At 35.8% G+C, this 22,062-nt stretch overlaps 1 pseudogene; it reads right to left on the bottom strand.

Moving 5' to 3' along the window:
• Window positions 1-15,533: 15,533 nt before the first annotated feature.
• On the bottom strand, window positions 15,534-18,355 carry LOC134476747 (gastrula zinc finger protein XlCGF26.1-like; annotated as a pseudogene).
• Window positions 18,356-22,062: the final 3,707 nt, after the last annotated feature.

Here is a 22,062-nt window from a genome sequence, read left to right as displayed (position 1 = left end):
GAGAATACATCATAATTAATGCAATGCAACCATTTTTCTATGTTAAAAATATAAATAATATCAAATATTCAAAAACAAATAACAAGGGTTTCATATGCATGGAATTGACTGGTGTTGAATTTATTTATTATATTTTATAGAGAATAAAACAAAAGAGCACAGAGCAAAGCAAATCAGAACAGAACAATGCAAACAACACATCACTTCACAACAAAACAACCAGATATTAACAGTAGCTACCATAGTGTCTCTTTGCAATATTTGAGCATACTTTCATCTTCAAGAATAACAAAATAGTATAAAACCACTCAAGAGAATGAAAGTATTACAGGAATTCACATCAAACAGCAGAAAATGAAATATGGCTACTATACCTTCTCATTTTCCTTAAAATTTGTTTATATTATCATGTATAAGACACAACAGGAAGGGGCCAATCAAAATAGAAGAACAAAAGCATAATAGGATTTCAAAACAAGACAGTAGTAAATCAGCAGTTGCTGCCATAATACCTTGTGCTCTTCAAAGCAGCTGATCATACCATTACACATAATGAAATAAACCAAGACAGAATAAAACCATTCCAAGCTATTAATTAAAACATTATAAGACTTCAAATCAATGTACTGGGAAACCATGATTACCATAAAATCTTATGTACACTTACTATTTCTTACACTAGTGAGACTATATGGTATTTAACATGTGAGTTTGATTTATTTCAATTATAAATATGGTCTCAATTTGTATCCAATTATTTATAAATATCTCAGTGTGATCATTCTTTATATCTGAGTAGTACTCCACTGTATAAAAATACCACATATTTTTATCAGTTCCTCTGTTGAGGGCCACTAAGGTTGTTTCCAATATCTAGCTATTATAAATTGTGCTGCTATAAACATCAGTGCACATACATAACAGTGGTATAATGTTTTCAGTTCATCTGGGAATAAACTCAGAAGTACAATTGCTGTGTCAAATGTGACTTCCAATCTCAGCTTTTAGAAGAATCTCCAGGCTGACCTCCACAGTCTGCACTGCAACTAACAGTGCAGAAGAGTTCCTTTTTCCTTACAGCCTCTCCAGCATTTGTTGTTAGCTTTCTTTATCCTGGCCATTCTTTCTGGAGGGAGATGGAATCTCAGATTCGTGTAACTTGCATTTCTCTAATGACTAATGATGATGAACATTTTTTCATGTATTTGTTTGCCATTTGTATTTCTTCATTGAGAACTGTGTATTAATCTCACATGCCCATTTTTAGATTGGGTCTTCGAATTTCGGGGGTCTGATATTTTTAGTTCTTTATATGTTCTAGACAGAAGTCCTTTGTCTGAGGAACAATTCACTAAGATTTTTTTCCCAATTTGTGGATTTTCTTTTCACTGTGTTAGAGTGTTCTTTCAACATGCATAACTCATTAATAAGACATGATTCCAGTTATTGATTCTGTGAAGTATTTCCCTTGCAGTTTGGCTCTTGTTCATGAATTTTCCACCTACCCCTATATCTTCAAGATTTATACCCACTATATCTTCCAGCAGATTTATTTTTTCAGTTTTAATATTTAAATCTTTGATCCACTTGGACTTTAGTTTAGTATAGGGTGATATTCATGGGACTAATTTTAGCTATACAATACAGAAAGTCAATTTTCCCAGAACCATTTAATAAAAAGACTATCTTTCTTCCAGTCAATGTGTTTGGCCCCTTTACCAAAGACAAGGTGGATAACTGTGTTTGTAGTTGTAGTTGTAACTTCTAATCTATTCCATTGATCTTTAGATCTGTTTTTATTCCAGGACAAAGTTGATTTTATTACAGTAGCTTTGAAGTATAACTTTAAGACATGGATAGTGATACCTCCTGCCTAGCCTGTGTTGTAAAATTGTCTTTGGTATTCTAGGTCTCTTCTGGTTCCAGAGGAGTTTTAGAAGTGATTGCACTAGATCTATGAGGCATGCTATTAATGTTCTCATTGGCATTGCATTAAATCAGTATAATAATTTTAGGAAAATGGCTATTTTCACAATATTTATTTTTCCTATCCATGAACAAAGGACGTCTTTCTATTTTCTGAGGTTCTCTTTGCTTTCTGTTTCAGGATATTATAATTTTCCCTCAATAGATCTTTTACTTCTTTTGATAGATTTATTCCTAAGTATTTCATATTTTTTGATGTTATTGTGAAGGATTTGGTTTATTTCTGTCTTAGTTATATTGTTGTTAGTGTATAGAAATGCTATTGTTATTTTGTGTGTTGACATTGTATCCAGAAAAATTACTATTATTGATTTATTATAACTAAGATTCTTTCAATGGAATTTTGAGGGTCTTCATGTACAGTATCAATTCATCTTCAAATCATGAAAATTTAACTTTCTCTTTTCAAATAATTACTCATTTTAATTCTCTTCTTTGTCTAATTGCTCTGGCTACTGTTTAAAGTAATATGTTGAATAAGAGTGGTGACAATGGATGTCCTTGTTTTGTGCCTGATTTTACAGTAAAGTCTTTCAGATTTTGACCATTTTATATGATGCTGTTCATTTGTCATAGGTGGCATTTATAATATTAAGTTAAAAACACCTATTACAATTTTCTGTAATTTTCTTGTCATGAATAAGTTTTGGACCTTATCCAAAGCTTTTTTTACATCTCTAAAAATGATCATGTGACTTATTTTTGGCTCTATTGATATAGTGGGTTATATTTATCAAATTGGCTATGTCGAACCATCCCTGCATTTCTGGGATGAATCTCTCCTAGTCGTGGTGTACAATCTTTTTGATGATTTGCTTCATTTTGTTTGCAAATATTTTATTGAGTATCATCTATGTTCATTAAGGAAATTCACCTGTAGTTCTCTTTTTTAGGTGGATCTTTCTCAGGCTGAGGTACCAGAATAAGACTTGCTTCCAAGAATGAGTTAGAAAAAAATGCTTCACTTTCAATTTCATTGAAGAGTTTGAGGAGTGTCATCATTAAGTCTTCTTTGAATTTCTTGTAGAATTCTGCAGTGAATACATCTGGGTCTGGGCTCTTCTATGTTGGTAAGGATTTAACTGCATTTTCAATCACATTAATTGTTGGATTATTCAGCAGTTTTACATCTTCTTGACCCAGATTTGGTATTTCATATGTTTCAAGGAATCTGTCCATTTTTAATGTGTTATCAAACCTGAGAGTAAGAGGTTTTCAAAACAGGTGCTGATGCTCTTCTGTATTTCCACAGAGTGCAGTGATTTTACCCTTTGCATTCCTTATTACGTGAAGTTGAGTTTTGCCTTTCCTTTTTTAATAAGGTTGCCTTGTTACACTGATTACTGCTCTGATCTTTATAATTTCCTACTTTCTTTTGACTTTGGGCTTGCTCTTCTTTTTCTAGAAATTTAAGATGTAGAACCAGATTGTTTATTAGGGTTCATTCTTTTTTTGTGAGGTGGGAATTCACTGCAATAAATTTTCCTCTGAGGACTGCTTTCATTACATCTCACAAATTGTGGTAAGTTGTATTTGTATTTTGGTTTTCTTCTATGTATTGGTTAATTTCTTCTTTAATTTCCTTTGTGATCTACTAATTGATTAGGCATGTATTATTGAATTTCCATGTTGTTATTAGGTTTTGCAGTTTCTTTTCTCATTAATATCTAGTTTTATATCACTAATATCTGATAACATGTATGTGATAATTTCAATTCTTTTACATTTACTTAAGTATGTCCTGTGAGCTAGTATATGGTCTAATTTAGAGAATGTCCCATGTAATGCTGAGAAGAATATATATTCTGTTGTTATTGATGGAACCCTCTGTATATGTTTGTCAAGGCCATTTGTTAACAGGTATGATTCAGTTTTGTTATTTCTTTGCTGATTTTCTGTCTGGTTGTCCTGGCCCTTTGGGTCAATGGTGAGTTAAGGTGTCCTGTTATAATTGTATTATTGCTTATTTGATTTTTGATTTCTGTTAATATTGTTTTTTATGGCCAGGTGCTCCCAAATTTAGCAATATATATATATATATATATATATATATATATATATATATATATAATTGTTATTTCCTCCTCCGGTAGTTTCCCCCTAACTAGCATGTAGTGACGTTCCTTATCTCTTTGGATCATTCTTGGTTTGAAGTTCACATTGTCTGTTAACAGAATAGTCACCCCTGGATTTTTTTTGGTGGGGGTTTTTGTTGCATGGATTCTTTTTTTCCATGCTTTTTTAGTCTATGCATTTCCTCTTGGATTAGATGGATTTCTTGTAGTCAGCATATGGTTGGATGATATTTTTTTGATCCATTCTGCAAGTCTGTTTCTTTTAATTGGTGAATTGAGGCCATTCACATTAGTGATTTTCACTGTTATATATTGGTTTATTTTTGACCTGTTGTCTTGGTTGATGTCTGTGTCCCCAGGCCTCATGCATTTGCATTGTGCATTTGTGCATTTCCATTGTCTAGTGCTTGGATTGATGGTGTTAGTGCTACACCCACCTAGGGGTGGATCCAGGATGTGATTTAATGGCAAGAAGAAGGTGTGTCTTCCTCTTTGTTCATTCCTATTTGCTGTTTGCAGCCACCATGACCTGCAGCCCAGCCATGCCTTCCTGCCTTGGAGCCAACTGAGTGTGGACTGAAACATCCAAAAACTGTAAGAAATAAACATTTCCTTCCCCAACTTTTGGCTTCAGGTATTTTGTCTCCACGACTAATAAAAACTAACTAAGACAGAATTTGGTACTGAGGAGTGGTGTTGTTTACTGTGATTATACCTGACTATGTTTTTCGAGAGGCTTTGGAAAAGGTTTCCAGGCATTTTGGAATGGTTTGGACATGTTGCCTGGATGCATAGAGCCAGAACAGCTTAGGCTGTTCTGTAGAGGAGATATTGGTCAGAGCTCAGGAGAGCAGAAGTCTGATAGAAAGCCTCATGGTAAAGACCAGGCTTGGGAGGTTTCTGCTGGGAAGAAGGACTGCATTGGTTGTTGAACTCCTCATGATTTCTGTTATGGCTTGTCAGAAAGTTTGTCTGCATTTTGTTCATGCCCAGAGACTTTGCCTGAGACTGAGACAAAGGGCAATGTACTGATTAATCTTGAAAGAGAAATTAAAAAGCAATCAAATATTGAGGGTGTGGCATGGCTATTGTTGGTAGCTTTTACCCAGCTGTATGTTTCAAGTCAAGAGCAAAGAACCCAGCAAGATAATTTGCAATACTGTGAATTTAGCCAGAAAATTCCAGGAAGGCTGTGGATTGTAAAGACAGAGTTGAGATATTGATTACTGAGGAGAAACAGAGAGATAAGAAAGATGGCCCTGGGCATCCTAGGAATCGAGTCCCCACCCTTTTCAGCATCACTGAAAGGGTGAAAGAATTTGCTCAGAGGGAAAAGCTGCAGGGTGCCATGCTCCAGAATGGCAACAGAGGTCATGTGAGGTTCCAGAATGGCTACAGAGGCCACATGAGTTTCCAGAGTGGCGGCAACATAGTGAAGCTTTTCATGACAATAAGGTAAACAGAGCCCTGCAATCCAGGCAACTGATCCCTACAGCCAAGAGAGAGAAAAGCCTGGCTACTGCTCCAGCTAGCAGCAAACCTTGGCGCCATCCACAAGGTGCTGATTTTAGATGCAAGGAAAATGCACAAATTCTGAGTGTAAGACGGCTTCCACTTGATTGTAAAGGCCCTGGCTGGCCAAGCAGTGTCCCCCTAAGAGGGCAATTTGTGAAGATGGAAGGGTGAAGCCAAAAGTGCAGTGGAGACCCCAGAATTTTGGAAAAGCCGGAATGTAGATGATCCAAGGGAATCTGCAAAAAGTGAGCGGAGAATATTTAAGAGAAAACTTGTGGGAGTTGAAATTGCCAGAAGTGCTGTCGGGGTTGGAATCACCCAAGCCTTTTGGAGCTTGCAACCAGATTGCTTCAGATGCTGATCATGGAACTCTAGGACTTAATGTTTGTCCTGCTGGATGTTGGACTTGCTTTGTTTCCAAAACTTTATATTCCCCTGTTTGTAACTTTTGGAATGGTAATATTTATCTTGTGCCTTTGCATTTCAGAAATGTTTAACCTTGTTTCATTTGGAAAGGGGGTTACAGTAAAGAGTTTGCCATAGATCTTGGAGGAGACTTGGGACTTGGACTGTTCTGCAATTCTGAAACTTAGGACTTTGGCAGCTCTTGGAGGTGGACTAAATGTCTCTTGTACAAATGATGTACATGAGTCCTGGGGGCCAGGGGTGGAATGTCATTGTATATGTCTGTGTCCCCCAGGCCTCATGAGTTTGCATTGTACATTTGCATTGTCTAGTGCTTGGATTGATGGTGTTAGTACTACATCCACCTAGGGGTGGAGCTAGGATGTGACATAATGGCAGGAAGGTGTGTCTTGCTCTTTGCTGGTTCCTATTTGCTGTTTGAAGCCACCATGAACTGCAGACCCGCCATGCCTTCCTGCCTTGGAGCCAACTGAGTGTGGACTGAAAACTTTAAAAACTGTAAGAAATAAATCTTTCCTTTCCCAGCTTTGGGCTTTGGGTATTTTGTCTCAGCGATGAGTAAAATGTAACTAAGACACATGTTATCTTTATGCTTTCCACTCTGTTTAATTGTGTGCCTTGCTTAATGAATTTTTCCTGAGTGTAGCTAGAATGTCTTTCAGTATTATTGCAGGGTTGATTTGATTATCATGAAGCTCTCCTGCTGTTCTTTTTCATGGAATTATTTTATTACCCCATCCATTCTGAAGGACAGTGTTGCAGGACCCAGTCTGGGTTGGATGTCATTTTCCTTTAGGATCTGCAATACTTCAATGCATGCTGTTCTTGACATCACTATTTGTGATGAGGAGTCTGCTGTGATTCTGATAGGTTTTCTTTTATAGTTGATCTGTCTCTTCTTTCTACAAGCTTTCAATATTCTGCTCTTATGTTAGATTTCTGGAATGTTGATTATTATATGTCTGGGTATAGTTTTATTTTGGTTATGGCTATTAGGAATTCTATATGCTACACTGATCCAAGTGACAGTGTCTATTCTAATGTTTGGGAAATTTTCAAGTTTCCTTCTGTAAATAGCCTCTTGATATCATTTTTGTTGTCCTGTTCTTTTCATTTATCCCTATCAATCTTATGTTTTCTTTGCATCATCATCTTACAGATGTTGAATTATTTCCTGATTCCTTGTTATTTTTAAAAGGGTTTTCCTTTCCTGTTCACTAGATATAGTCTTGTCTTCAAAGTCTGAAATTCTATCGTCATTTTTATTGAAGCAGTTTTGCCATCTTTCAATGGAATTTTTATTTCCTGTATATCTCACTGAATCTCCTGCATTCATTATGTTTGTTTCTTATATTATTCATTCAGAGTTTCCAACTTTTTGCACTGTTCCTCTAATTTTTCACTATGTATTCTTGAGATGTGTTCAGCATTTCTTTCATTGCACTGTCATTTCTTCTTGTATTTATGAGATTATTTCTGATTTCAGTTTTTTTGTAGCCTCTCAGATTTGTTTCTGTACTTCAATTGTTATCATGCTGGCATTTCAGGTGTATGGCTTAAATTTTCTTCTATGTACATGGCTCCTAGGCTTGCTTGTGATGGGCTGGAGGTTTCAGATTGCACTTTGGTCTTTTGTTTTGTCATTTTCCTGTATTTCTTGTTTTGAGAAATGTTCCAAACCTGCCCACAGGCATGCTGCAAACCTCCAGTGCATCCCCCCAGTTGTTCAGTGTGCTGCGTGGGATCCAATGGTCCAATGCTTTCTCCAAGTGCAAGCCCACTGGAAATCACTTTGAGTGCCTTCTCTCCCAGGACTAAATGGAGGTTGCTGGGAATGCCCAGTCATGCCTGCAGGACCTCTTGTGCATCCTCCAGTGGTCTAGGAGGCTGGGTGGGGTTGTAACCACTGGAATAAATAGATTAAAGAATCAAAAGAGACTAAGAATATCAGAAACTTTCTGAGAACAAAGCAAGGTAAGGGACATCGTAATCTCTGACTTGAAATGGGACTGCAAAGCTACTGTGATTAAAACAAAACTCTTTGCTATTGGCATAGCAGAAGAAAATCACCCAAGAATCAGTGGAACAAATTGGAATATGCAGAAATACTTTCAAGCACAAGCAGTCAACTTATCTTTGAAAATGGAATCATAGACTTTCTTTATAAGAATGATAACCCAATAAATGAATGGAGATTGCTGGGCAGGGGCCAGTCAGGCGCACTGAACCTCCCATGCATTCTCCTGTGGTTCAGGATGCTGCACTGGGCCTTAACCACTGACAGTAATGTTCCTAAGCTCTTGCTGAAAATCACCTTGCATGCCCTCAGCTCACCAAACTGAAGAGAGGTCACTGGGTATCGCCTGGTGAGATCCACATAGACCTCTCAGGAGTCCTCTGGCAGTCCAGGTTGCTTGAAAGAGTCTTACCCATTGGCAAGGATGGTCCAATGGTTCCACTGCATGGTGGAAACCACCCTACATGCCTTCAGGTCCCAGGACTGAATAGAGATCACTACAGATGGCCCAGTCAGGCCCACAGTAACTCTCCTGCATCCTCTGGTGATTCAGAACACTGGGTTGGGTCCTAACAAATGGGAGAGATGTTTCAAAGCTTTCTCTGAGCATGAAAACTCTGCAAATCACCTCTGGTTCTGAAATTAAAAATGTTCTTATTGTGCAAAGTGTTGGGTTGTACCTGAATGAGAAGAGTGAGAAGAAGAAACTTGGGCCAGTTGAGAAACTCCACTGACAGTAATGTTCCAAAGCTCTTGCTGAAAATCACCTTGCGTGCCCTCAGCTCACCGAACTGGTAATGCAGTCAGTGCTGCACAAAGACCTATGTATATACCTCTGCCAGGTTCCAGGAGTTTCTCAACTGGCCCAAGTTTTTTGCAGTGTTTGTTTAGCCTTCCATTTTTTAGCAGCAAATGGACTTTTCATGTATAAAGAGATCATTGCTTACATATGGAATGGATTTTCTTCATTGAATCCTTCATTATCATACTATACATGGGCAAGCCAAATGAAGAAGACTGTAAGTGATCAAATTTCAGATTCCCATTACCTAAAATACCTAATGTTCCCCAGTTTCAAACTACAGTGCAGCTCACACTATTGATGGTCCACCACCAACTCTTCAGTATGTAAATAAAATTACTCTGATTAACACTTTCTGTACCTTCTATTTACATATTATCAAAACTCTCCTTCTGAGAAAGGACTCAGTGAACCTCCATACCTTCCAGGGGTATGACATGTGTAGTTCTTCTAAGACGAAGTGCAGCAACAAGACAATTGGAGATGAAACTGAACACCAGGGAAGAAGGGAGTGTAAATGAGGGGCAATGGCAGAATCAATATAATCACAGTATATTTTATGTAATATATATCAATGGAAAGTTAGAAAAAGATCACACATTCATCTCAATAGGTGCACAAAAATAATTTCACAAAGAACACACATTTATGATAATATTCTTACAAACTGGACAAGATGCTTTTTAATCTTAATCTGATAATCTAGTTGTGACATCAACAGCAAACATCAGTGTAAGTGGCCCAAAACTGAAAACTCTCACTCGGAGTTCTCAAATGGGTATGAGTTGAATGCACTCTTCTCAGATGATGAAGTACAAATGGCAAATTAATATATGGGGAAAAGTTCCATATATTTGTCCTTTGAGAAATGCAAATTAAAACAACTCTAAGATTCCATCTCACTACAGAAAAAGGGAAATAATCAGGAAAACAAGCAAGAAAAATTACTAAGAAGAATTTGGGAAAGGAACTCTTCTTCACTGTTTATAGAAGTGTAAACAGATACACACCTCTGGAAATCAATGCAGACATTCCTAAAGAATCTAGTATTACAGGGCTCATGTGCTACAACTGTTCTCTCACTTAATATCTTCCCAAAATAATTTAATACAATTTACCAGAGTGATGTGTGTGAACTCATATTTATAAGGAAACATTTTGTAATGCTAAAATCTTGGGAACACCTCAAAATGCCCATCAACAGATGAAGATATAAACAAGGCATGGTGTTTTATACAGTGATGAAATATCCAGGCATTAATGATATACTTAACACAGTAGTAGGTAAAATGATGCACTTTCACAATCTCCTTCAGTGACATAAATTTTTAAAACTTGTGTAAATACTGCATGATCTCACTGGTGTGAAGATTTGAAAGTGTAAATACAAAGCAAATGTAAAATAGGTATAATAAAAGAGTAAGCAGTTGTTCAAAAACAAAGAGGAATTAGCCAAGGGGAGTATAAAAGAAAAGAAGGAGAACAATGGAAAAACAAAAAATCATTGAAAATAAGGAGGAAAGGAGGGATTGTAGAGAGCAAAACAGAATGACACAAGGAAGAATCATAATATATAATGTACAGGTACAATTTACCTGTGATGAATGTGAATATTAGGAATATCTCAATTGTAAAAATAAATAATAATAATAATAATAATAATAATAGTGTAACTCCCATAAAAATCAATGTATACTATATTCAAGTTGCAGTCAAGCAAAATGTAATCCACTATTCTGTGTAATTTACATGAACTTATAAAATCATTTTCAGATTCTATATATATGGAAAGATTTATTAACTACCTTATTGTTTTAATTCAGCGATGTATCTAACAAAGATACTCCAGTAGTTTTTGGTTAAGAGAAACAGGCTAGTGAAAAAGAAATCTTTATCCATTAGAATTTGATGAACACACACACACACACACACACACACACACACACACACACACACAGACTCACACATACATATGTCCAGATTCACTACAGCCAGTTATTTGTTGCCAAAATTCCACTGTTGGAATTCAGCATTTTAAATAAAATATTTCTAGGATTAATTTCAACAGATTGCTCGCTAAGTTCCTTTGGATCATCAGTTCTATGGATTTTGATCTCCACTCATCCTGTGTCAGGTCAAGACACAGGTTTTATTTCGACCCTGAGACAGGCTGACCTCAGGAAGACCTTCCTTGGTCCAGGAGTTGATATTGCCATGCTCCATCATCCACTATGTCCTACACAATTGTGTTTCAATTTCATACTTATTTTTGTCTATGATTGAGACGCTGGTACAGAACATATTCAATGTATCTCTAAATTTTCATGTTATGTCCACTGAATCATGTTCTTCTTCAGTCAGTATTCACATTTCTTAAACAAGGTTAAAAGCACTCCATGGCACAGACTATTTAAGAGGTGGAAACAGCCTCCTTTTGATCTGGAAACCCAGTCATGTGTATTATGTATGTCCATGTGCAGATATTCTGGAAACTTGAAATTTAATTCCTACCTTAGAAATGCTTCTTTCTGTATTCAGATCATGACTTCACACTTTGCTTCCAAAACATTCAGTAAATGAAGAGTAATCACGACTATCTGAATCAAAAGAAGAATGAGGATTGAGGGAAAAAATACTTTTCTATAAGGAAATAGCAGATGGGCCTGTAGACTACACATGCAACAATGAAGTCAAAATAAAGATTGTCAAGACATGGACCTGCAGGAGAATTTTCTAAATGGGTGCCATTTTCCATGAAAATGATATTGCAGCTGGAACACGACAGGGTTCTGAGGTCACAACTGCCAGGCAAGCACCATGGCACACATCTGAAGGAATCAGGTGGAAGCCAGTTCACAGGTCAGGTCACAGACTTCACATATTTATAAGGAGACTCCAACTTCATCAGAAAACATCTAGTCTATCTGTCTCCATCTCAGAACACCTTATCCCACACTTGCATTTCTAGCCTCTATGTTGTTTCCTTGTGTATTTGATTCCTGCTCTCTGGGAAAATCCTCCAGCAACCAGGTTCCAATACTAGGGTTTTTGTCAACGGGTGACCATGGGTCCAAAACATGGTAGCAAAAATATAAAGGAAGACTCCATATAATGAATTGCCCTCATCTCCCTGGTCCTCTTTTTAGTTGACAATGCACACAGCCTTGCTTCATCAACCAATAGCTGGTGATGAAAGACCAAATATTTGAGACTGAAAGGACAGAGAAAGTGATCCAATACCTATACTGATGAGCAAGTTGACAGGTGCCTTTCCTGGATTACATCTGGGCTACTGCAGTGCTCCACAAGGGCATTAGTACACTCAAAATGAGGTTTCTCTTGTATATACAGAGCAGGTATTGACTAACTGTATTTTTTGGAAGTTTACTCCTACATGCCATAAGTAAGATGGAAACTGTACTCCAGTGAATTCAGATTATATAGTCTGGAAATGACTCCTAAACTGGGGGGGGGGGGTTGAGAACAGGCTGGATATACTAGGGTGTGAGATGAGGCCAATCATTTTACTGCCTTATGATAAAACAAGGCCTATTTTAACTTTTCATTACAGATGTTGGAATGCAGGACATTTATGCAGGCCTATCTCTTCAGCAATATTTTTCATTTGCAGACATGTTTTCACTATGTTTCCAAGTTACCAAGCCTGGCTTTAAATTGCAAAGTTGAAAACCTCTTGCCTCAGGTTCCCAGATGGCTTAAATCAAATGAAATCACCAACTTTCCTATGTCTGAAACATTTTATTAAAAAATAATAAAACATTAAAATTACAAAATATAAATATGAACTACATTGTAGTAATTCATCAGCAATGTTCTATATCAAGATCAAGTGTGCAGAAATCCCAAATGCCTCAATGTATATTAAAATATTGGTGAGTAATATTTTTCACACATGGAAACTTACACAAATAACATTTTACAAATACTTAAAATTTTAGAATATATTGAAAAATGTACACAAGTAAATAACTAAATCTTACTAAACACAGTAATTAACATAATAACCACAGTATAATCAGAATCTTGTGAATGTGTTCTCTTTCTCTTCATATCTCATACTGCCTTGCACCTAACCTTCTTGTCAGGTTGTGACATCACGTGATGGCTCTCAAATTATGCAACGTGAGATAAATAATGACTCCATGTGACATCAGATTTATTTACACTACTGAGAATGAAACATGACTTAGACTTTCTCAACATTTATTTCTGAGTTTTATTTTAATATCATAAGATGCTGCTGAAATGCCACTGTGGATCATGTGCCTAAATGGGTACTACGAGAGTTTAGCAGTGCCATGTCCCCAAAGACTGTACAGAGAGCAGCAAAAGTGGTGTATTATTATCCTGCATGAAATTTATTGCTAGAAATATAATGCTACAACCTGGGCATGAAGGTGTATGCTTGTAATCTCGGACTTGTAAGGCTAACACAAGAGGATTGCTGGAAGTTCAAGATCAGCCTGGACTACAAATGGAGCCCAAGGTTAGCCTGAACTACAAAGTGAGCTCATGACCAGCCTGGCCTACAAAGTGAGCCCAAAATCAGCCTGAACTTCATAGCAAGATTGTTTCAGACAAAACAAAACTAATGGTACGACTCTCATGCATTGAATTCATGCAGTTGTAGTTGTTACCTTATTTATTGCACACTGGTGATTCTTTCTTTCTGGTGTCATGATTTAAACATCACTTCCATCACTCACTAGTGCTATTCTGGCAATCATATTCCATGCATTTTCTTTGAACCCTAGGAACTTATGTGAAATCATGATTCACTTGCATACTCAGGATATTACTATTTATAAATGACTGCCTTAATCTTAGAAGGATGGTGCTTACATTTGTAGAAAAGTACATGATGTGTAATAGGCAGTAGGAGCATACTTCGTTAAAAATAGAGATGATCAAGAAAAAGAAAAAACATAAATTGGGCATGTTAAGGCAACAATAATGAACTCACACCTATTATACCCACTGATGCCTTCCAAAGATGAACACTTACATTGTGAACTAAAAATAGGCACTAATGCATTTATACATATTTTAAATTTTCTTTTGCTTTTGTGATTATCTTATCATAAACAAACATACATAGTTGCACGTCATGAGCTGTTGTGAAGGACACTGCTAATGTGTTTGTGAAGATCCTTCTACAAGAAATAATTGATACACATCCAACTGGAAAAGAGTGGAAAAAATAGGTGTCATCTGTGCAGATGTTGGTGGATAGAAAATGTGGGGGAAATTCTTCAGAATCCTTGAATTATCTTTAAAAACTATATTTTCAATAATAAGCCTACAAATACTTTAGCTAGTTACATGTGATACTGAAGCATAAAATATGCTTTGGATTATCTCCATCAAGTGTGATCACTGGAAATTCTATGAAAATATATTCCCATCAAATTTTTTGGTATTTCTACAGATCTTGACTACAAGAGTAATTTACAAAGTATTTTCAAAATAGTCACTTACATATGTCAAATTTGTTTTCATAGTGCTGACTTTCATGTATTTGACCATACGCAGGAATACTGAGTGCTTTCTTAGACAGCATACAGAGGCATAATGTTGGAGGTTAGCATCTCTGTCAATGGAAAATTTTACTCAATACATTTTTCACAGCTATAACAGAGTGTGTGAGAAATTTATCATTTATACAATGAAAAATTTGCAAGAAATCCTTCTCACATTAACTACTTACATGTAATGTTTCCCTGTTTGCATTATTTCATTATTTGATGGCATTATTGTGCACTGGATGCTTTTCTCCATTGTTGGAATGCATAGGGTTACTTCCTTATATGAACTCTTTCATGTCATTATAATCACTGGTGGTGGGCAAATTTGCTGCATTGCTTACATGCATACAGATTCTCCCCATTGTGAGTTCTTTCATGTGTTCATCAGGTACAAAATGAACTGAATGTTTTCCCAAGTTGCTTACCTACATAGGGTTTCTTCCCATTGTGGAATCTTTGATACATTTACAAGCTATGGGCTTGGCTGATCGATTTCCCACACAGCTTACATACTTAAGTTTTTTCTCTGTGTGGGATCTTCTAGTTCTAGAAAATGTGGATTATCAGCAGAGCTTTTAAATTATGACTTATATAAGTTTTCTCTCGAGTGTGAATTATTTTATGGATGAGATTACAATATTGATTGAGAGATTTTCCACATTATGCACCTACATAGTCTTTCTCCCTACTGAGAGTTCTATCATGTTTTTTATAACCTGTTTGTATACTGAACATGTTTCTAAATGTCTTGCATGATAAGATTTTTCCCTAATTTAATTTCATTCTTGTTTCTGAAAGTGAATGTGTCTGTCTTTTCATTTGTGATGGTGTATCTTAACATTAGGATTGCTACATGGATACAGGCCATGAACACAAGCACAATATTGAATATGAATGTATAGACACTTCTTGGTAAACTGATACAAGAGTTACAGATTTGATGGGAAAAATTGTCATGAGACAATCAGGTGTCATCCATCAAAACAAGACATTGGCGGATCAAAACATGGAAAAAATGATATAGCATACTTAAATTTTCATTAAAAAGTGCAACATTTTTATTAAGACTACATACAGTTAAAATATTTATTTAAAAAAGACAAATATTTTAGGATAATTCTGTTTCAGGTTGTCTTCAAAAATGTATGAGCATATATTGACAGAACTTATTTTATAATATTTTGGCAGGTCTCCTCTACATGACTAATTTTGAAATTATTTTCAAAATAGTCCCTTACATATGTATGATTTCACTTAACTCGGATTACTTTCACACTTTTGACAATAAACGTGTATATTGTATACTTTCCCACATTGCATACATAATCTTGGGACATAGTATGACATCACTCAGAAGGTTAGCAGCTAACAGCTGAACTTTTACCAAATCTTCCTTACATGCAGTTACTCCCCAATGTGAGAAGAATCTTATGTTTTCAAAAGGGAAGCACTGCAGCAAATCTTTGCCACACTGCCTACATATATATGATATCTTCCTTGTATGCAAAATTTCCCTATGGCATTTTTGTGTGCTATGTATGATCTACCATTGTTCAATTGCATAGAATTACTACACAGAGGGAGTTCTTAAATGTAGTGGCAATCTCAATGGTATGGAAAGTCTTTCTATATTCCTTATGTTCATAGGATATTTTCCCAGTGTGATATATTTGATGTTATAAAGTGAGGATGTATAAACAAATCCATCTACTCATTTCTCATATAGATAGGGATTTTTTTATAGAGTGAATTTTTTTCTATACAAAAAAGCTACTATTATAGCTAAAATACATCACAAATTACTTACATCAATGGAAAGGGTTCATTTTCAGCACTTCTGTATACTGAATGTTTTGGTATATTGGTTGTACCATAGATGTTCTATAGGTTGTGAGTTCTTTCATGAGTAATAAGGTGACTGCTTTGACAGAAAGATTTCCCACATTAGTTACATACAAAGGGTTTCTCCCCAGTGTGTATTCTATAATGTGATTTACAAGCAGAGGCTGTACTGAATGCTTTCCCACATTTGTTGCATGCAAAGGGTTTCTCCCCAGTGTGAACTCTATCATGTACTTTACAAGCAGAGGATGTACTGAATGCTTTCCCACATTTGTTGCATACATAGGGTTTATCACCTGTGTGAATTCTTTCATGTCTAATAAGGTTAGTCTTTTTATAGAAAGATTTCCCACAATGCTTACATACAAAGGGTTTCTCCCCAGAGTGAATTCTATCATGTACTTTACAAGCAAATGATGTACTGAATGCTTTCCCACATTTGTTGCATGCAAAGGGTTTCTCCCCAGTGTGAATTCTTTCATGTTTAATAAGGTCACTGTTTTGACTGAAAGATTTCCCGCATTGTTTACATGCAAAGGGTTTCTCCCCAGTGTGAATTCTATCATGTGCTTTACAAGCATAGGCTGTACTGAATGCTTTCCCACATTTGTTGCATGCAAAGGGGTTCTCCCCAGTGTGAATTCTTTCATGTATAAGAAGGCTAGGCTTTTTATTGAAAGATTTCCCACATTTGTTACATGCAAAGGGTTTCTCCCCAGTGTGAATTCTATCATGTACTTTACAAGCAGAGGATGTACTGAATGCTTTCCCACATTTGTTGCATACATAGGGTTTATCACCTGTGTGAATTCTTTCATGTCTAATAAGGTTAATCTTTTTATAGAAAGATTTCCCACAATGCTTACATACAAAGGGTTTCTCCCCAGAGTGAATTCTATCATGTACTTTACAAGCATAGGCTGTACTGAATGCTTTCCCACATTTGTTGCACGCAAAGGGTTTCTCCCCAGTGTGAATTCTTTCATGTTTAATAAGGTCACTGTTTTGACTGAAAGATTTCCCGCATTGTTTACATGCAAAGGGTTTCTCCCCAGTGTGAATTCTATCATGTGCTTTACAAGCAGAGGCTGTACTGAATGCTTTCCCACATTTGTTGCATGCAAAGGGTTTCTCCCCAGTGTGAATTCTTTCATGTATAAGAAGGCTAGGCTTTTTATTGAAAGATTTCCCACATTTGTTACATGCAAAGGGTTTCTCCCCAGTGTGAATTCTTTCATGTTTAATAAGGTCACTATTTTGAATGAAAGATTGCCCACATTTGTTGCATGCAAAGGGTTTCTCCCCAGTGTGAATTCTTTCATGTTTAATAAGGTTACTTCTTTGACAGAAACATTTCTCACATTGTTTACAGGCAAATGGTTTCTCCCCAGAGTGAATTCTATCATGTGCTTTACAAGCAGAGGATGTACTGAATGCTTTCCCACATTTGTTGCATACATAGGGTTTATCACCTGTGTGACTTCTTTCATGTCTAAGAAGGTTAGACTTTTGATTGAAAGATTTCCCACATTGCTTACATACAAAGGATTTCTCCCCAGTGTGAATTCTATCATGTACTTTACAAGCAGAGGCTGTACTGAATGCTTTCCCACATTTGTTGCATGCAAAGGATTTCTCCCCAGTATGAATGTTTTTATTACTTTGACAGCCATTGCATTTACTGAATGCTGTCCCACATTGCTTGCATTCATATGGTTGCTTTCCAGTGTGAAGTTTCTTATGTTTTTTAAAGAAATTACTGTGAGATAATGCTTTTGCACATTTTTCAATTATATGATATTTCTCTCTACCATATTTTCTAACAGGTTTTTCAATATTGGATGAAGAAATAGAAATATTCTCATAGTATTTTTGTACATAGGAGTTTCCCAAATTGCGGTTTGTCTTGGGGGTTTGAACACTGTTAGGTGTTGTGTGGGCTTTCACACTTTTGTTACCTACAAAAATTTTCTGCCCGGAGTGAATTTTTTCACTAAGATCAGGTCTCTCCTCCTCATTTTTTCCGTATTCACTGGGTCTCTCTACAGTGTTCCTCATTTCACGCTTCTGAAAGGACTGGAAATCACTGCAGGTCTCTACATCTTCATTACATTTATATGGCTGCTCTTCAATTCTCAAATAATTGTCTTCATCACATCTGTGCAGAAATAAAAAAGATATCAATCACAATGGAAAAGGCTCCACATTAGCAATATTTTTTATGATGACAAATTTAGTTTGATTCCTGCTAAGTAATTCTGATGGTTAACTGACTCACTGCCCTGCAGGACTGCTTTCAAAATACTATCCATTCTAAAAATTGTTACTTATTTTTTTTTTTTGTACCAGGGATTGAACTCACAACTGCATGCTTGCAAGGCAGGCACTTATGCCCCAAGATAAATCCTCTGCTCCATTTAGGCAATTTTAAATTGTTATGTGATTCTCATACTTAATATCATTTTAGGAGACTGGTACAAATGAATAGCAAACATTGATCATTTTTTGTAGCTCTTCGTGTCTTAACTCCCCTTTGTCTATTTAGCCTGATGATCTTTCTCATCTACAGAACATAAGTATTGCTGGTCATATATTCTCTCTCTTCACTTTCACTTCTCAAATAAGTTTTTAATTTCTCATTTAAGAAAAAAACCTGAGTTGTGGCTAGGGATTTAGCTCAGCAGCATAAGCACCAGCCTGGCAAGCATGAGATTGTGAGTTCATTCCTCAGTACCAAGAGAGAGAGAGAGAGAGAGAGAGAGAAGAAAACCTGTAGTATTTCCATTTCTATGTCTGAATTACTTCACTTAAGGTCCAATACTTCTTGTTTCTTGGGAAATGATATCATGGTTCCCTGTATAGCTTTTTTTCAACGTGGAGTTAAACACAGGTCATAGAATAAACTACATTTGCTGACCTATTATTTGTTTTGTTGAGAGAGATTTTTATTGGCCATCAACTTGTCCAAGCTGAACTTCAAGTTATCATCCTGCAGATTCAGCTTCCCCAGCTGCTTGGGGATTGCAGGAATGCACCACAATGTTGAGCTGACTCCAAATTTTCTTTACCTTGGCATGCAGTGATGGGCATCTGGGCTCTTCTCAATGCTTAGCTACTGGGAGTTGATTCTTGTATTAGATATTGTAAATGCCTTTTCATGTGCTTTAACAAACAACACACTCATGGTTCACTAACATTTGATGATTTTAATGTATTTGACAATATACTGAGAGAATCATTACACATAATAACACAGTATGACCCACTCAACAGTCAGGAGGTAGAGGCAGGAGGATTGCTCTGAGTTTCAGGCCATTATGGGCTTCACAGTAAGTTCAATGTCAACCTGAACTACAGTATAAAATCATGGCTCAAAAGATTTAAAAAAGGATATCATTGTGGATGTATATGTGAAACAATATGAAACATGTTTTAATTTTCAGACCACTGAATAATTTTTACCATGTTTGTATTTTATGTATCCATCATCAATGTATGAGGAATTTTAAACCTTAACAGCTCAATATTTTATGGGATATTTTCATAGTACTTATTGTAACAGTAGAATTCATTTTCATTTTGAAAGCTGATGCTATGTGAATATAATTCTAGATCATGAAAGTCTCAGTATTCACATGTATATATAAATGGTATTTTGAAGATGGGTTTTTATCAACTTTCACAATTTGTTCATTTCCTACATATCAGAATACAATATTTAAATTTATTATCATACATTTCTATGATGTTGATCATGAAGGCAATTTTTAAACTGATACATTAGATAGTGTTATTTACTACATGTATTAGAATTACCTCTGATTATTATATTTCAATATGTTTCTATGGATTCCCAGATAATACAAAATAAAATCAAGTATATCTCTTGGTATTTTTTGAGGTTAAAAAGGTATAACATGATCTCATTTCTTCAGGTTCCTTTGTTTTAATATTTATGCTCACACACTGACAATTAAGTAATGTTCTCTTTCTCTTATGTGTTTCAGTCACCTTATATTACTTGAGCAATTTTTGTCCTCTTCCTTACTTTGCTGATTATTCCATATTTTTCCTGTAATATGGACATAGAAATAAAATACACTTACTATAACTGTACATTAAAATATCTCTGATTTGATTTATACTCATAGTATAGTATAATCAGACTTGAGATATACAAGCAAATGTTATTATTATCAAATATATTAAACTGTATCAATGAGCAATAATTAATGCTGTTAGTATAAACAAACATGTCATCCTTACCTGTTGCAGTAATATTCATATATGTTTCCCACATCACTTCTCTGTAGAGCTTCTTTTGGGATGGAGTCAGCAAATCCCACTCTTCTGGAGTGAACTTCACAGCTACATCCTCAAAGGTCACTGTCTCCTAAATAATGACAAGGGTCCTGAAGTTCAGGCATACATAACCTGATATACCTCAGTTCCTATAATAAGTAGTCTAACTGAAATTCATTCTTTCAAGTATTAACTGCATGTCATGGTCATAAAAACTCAAGTACATTCAAATATAGTCACCCAGTAACACTGATGCTAGACTATGACACACTGCTAAAGCAGTCACAGAACTGTAGCATGGTTTGTCCCGCAGGGCGACCAATAGTGTAGTTTTTCACTTACTTCAAAGCAGAGCTCAAGAGTTAGGATGCAAACCACCATTCACAAAATATTGGTTATTCATAACATGGAGTTTGTCTTTCTTATCAACAGCATCATGGTCTTGAATCTAGATTTATAGATAAATATTTGGTTGAATATGAAAAGAGATTTCTGAGTGATTAAAATTTAATGACAGAAAAGTTTTATTTGACCATTCTATAGACAAGGAAATAAGGGAAAATATTGTTATAAATCTATAGCTCAGGGATTCTAAATTATATCCTTGTAATTATATACGGGAAATTCCACTAGGGTGCAAAGGAAGATAATGTGGGGAAAAAAACATATATGAATTGCTTGAACTAGAGTGAAAATTGCAGAAGAGCAAAGTAACTGGTCACTAAATACAGAAGGAAGATTTCAGTAAGTGGAGTAGTATATGCTTGTACTCTCAGAACGTGAAATCATGATGTAAGAGGATTACCAGAAATTTCAAGCTTGCCATGCATACAGTGTCCAACCTGGGCTTTGTAACAAGGACAGTTCAGACTACAAAGTGAGGCCATTCATTAAACCCTGTACCAAATGAAAATTAAAATTAATTCACAGTCATTGACAAATCACAACTTTGCACCCAGGATATATCTCAATGTTACAAGCACCTATATGACATTTGCAAGGGCCTGAATACAATTTCCAGTACCAAAAAGAGAATTCATGTGCACCTTTGATTAGTAACAACAACTGTACATGTATGTTAGAGAAAAAACCTGCAAACATTGAATATTTGTGTGCAAGAAACATTTTGCATAATAAACAGGAAAACATTTGACATTCAACATTCATATCAGTGGACAAATGGATCTCAGGAAAGGAAAACAACCTTCAATTCATTCACATGGAATATTATGTCACAACTCAGCTGGCATTGTGCTTCTAAGCAAGAAAGCACAATATGTTTCATTTACATACAGAAAGAAACAGGTATGTCCCTAGAAATCTGGCCTGCACACTATCCTTGCCTATTTGCATTGGTGAACAATTGAAATGGGAAAGAGAAACATGAATTACTGTGAAATTTATACTGAAAAATTGTTAGTGCAAAACTCTTCTGAAGAAAATCAAGCAGCCATGAAAATTAGAAGTTGAAATCTATGAAAATTGGAATTAAACAAGAAAACATTTATTGGGAACACAATACAAAGATTTTACATAGAGTTAAGATCAATG

Source organism: Cavia porcellus, unplaced genomic scaffold (assembly GCF_034190915.1).
Source record: "Cavia porcellus strain 051 isolate PalLab524CR breed Dunkin Hartley unplaced genomic scaffold, mCavPor4.1 scaffold_7, whole genome shotgun sequence".
NCBI classification, from domain to species: Eukaryota; Metazoa; Chordata; class Mammalia; order Rodentia; family Caviidae; genus Cavia; species Cavia porcellus.
This window is presented reverse-complemented; position numbering and strand designations above follow the sequence as displayed.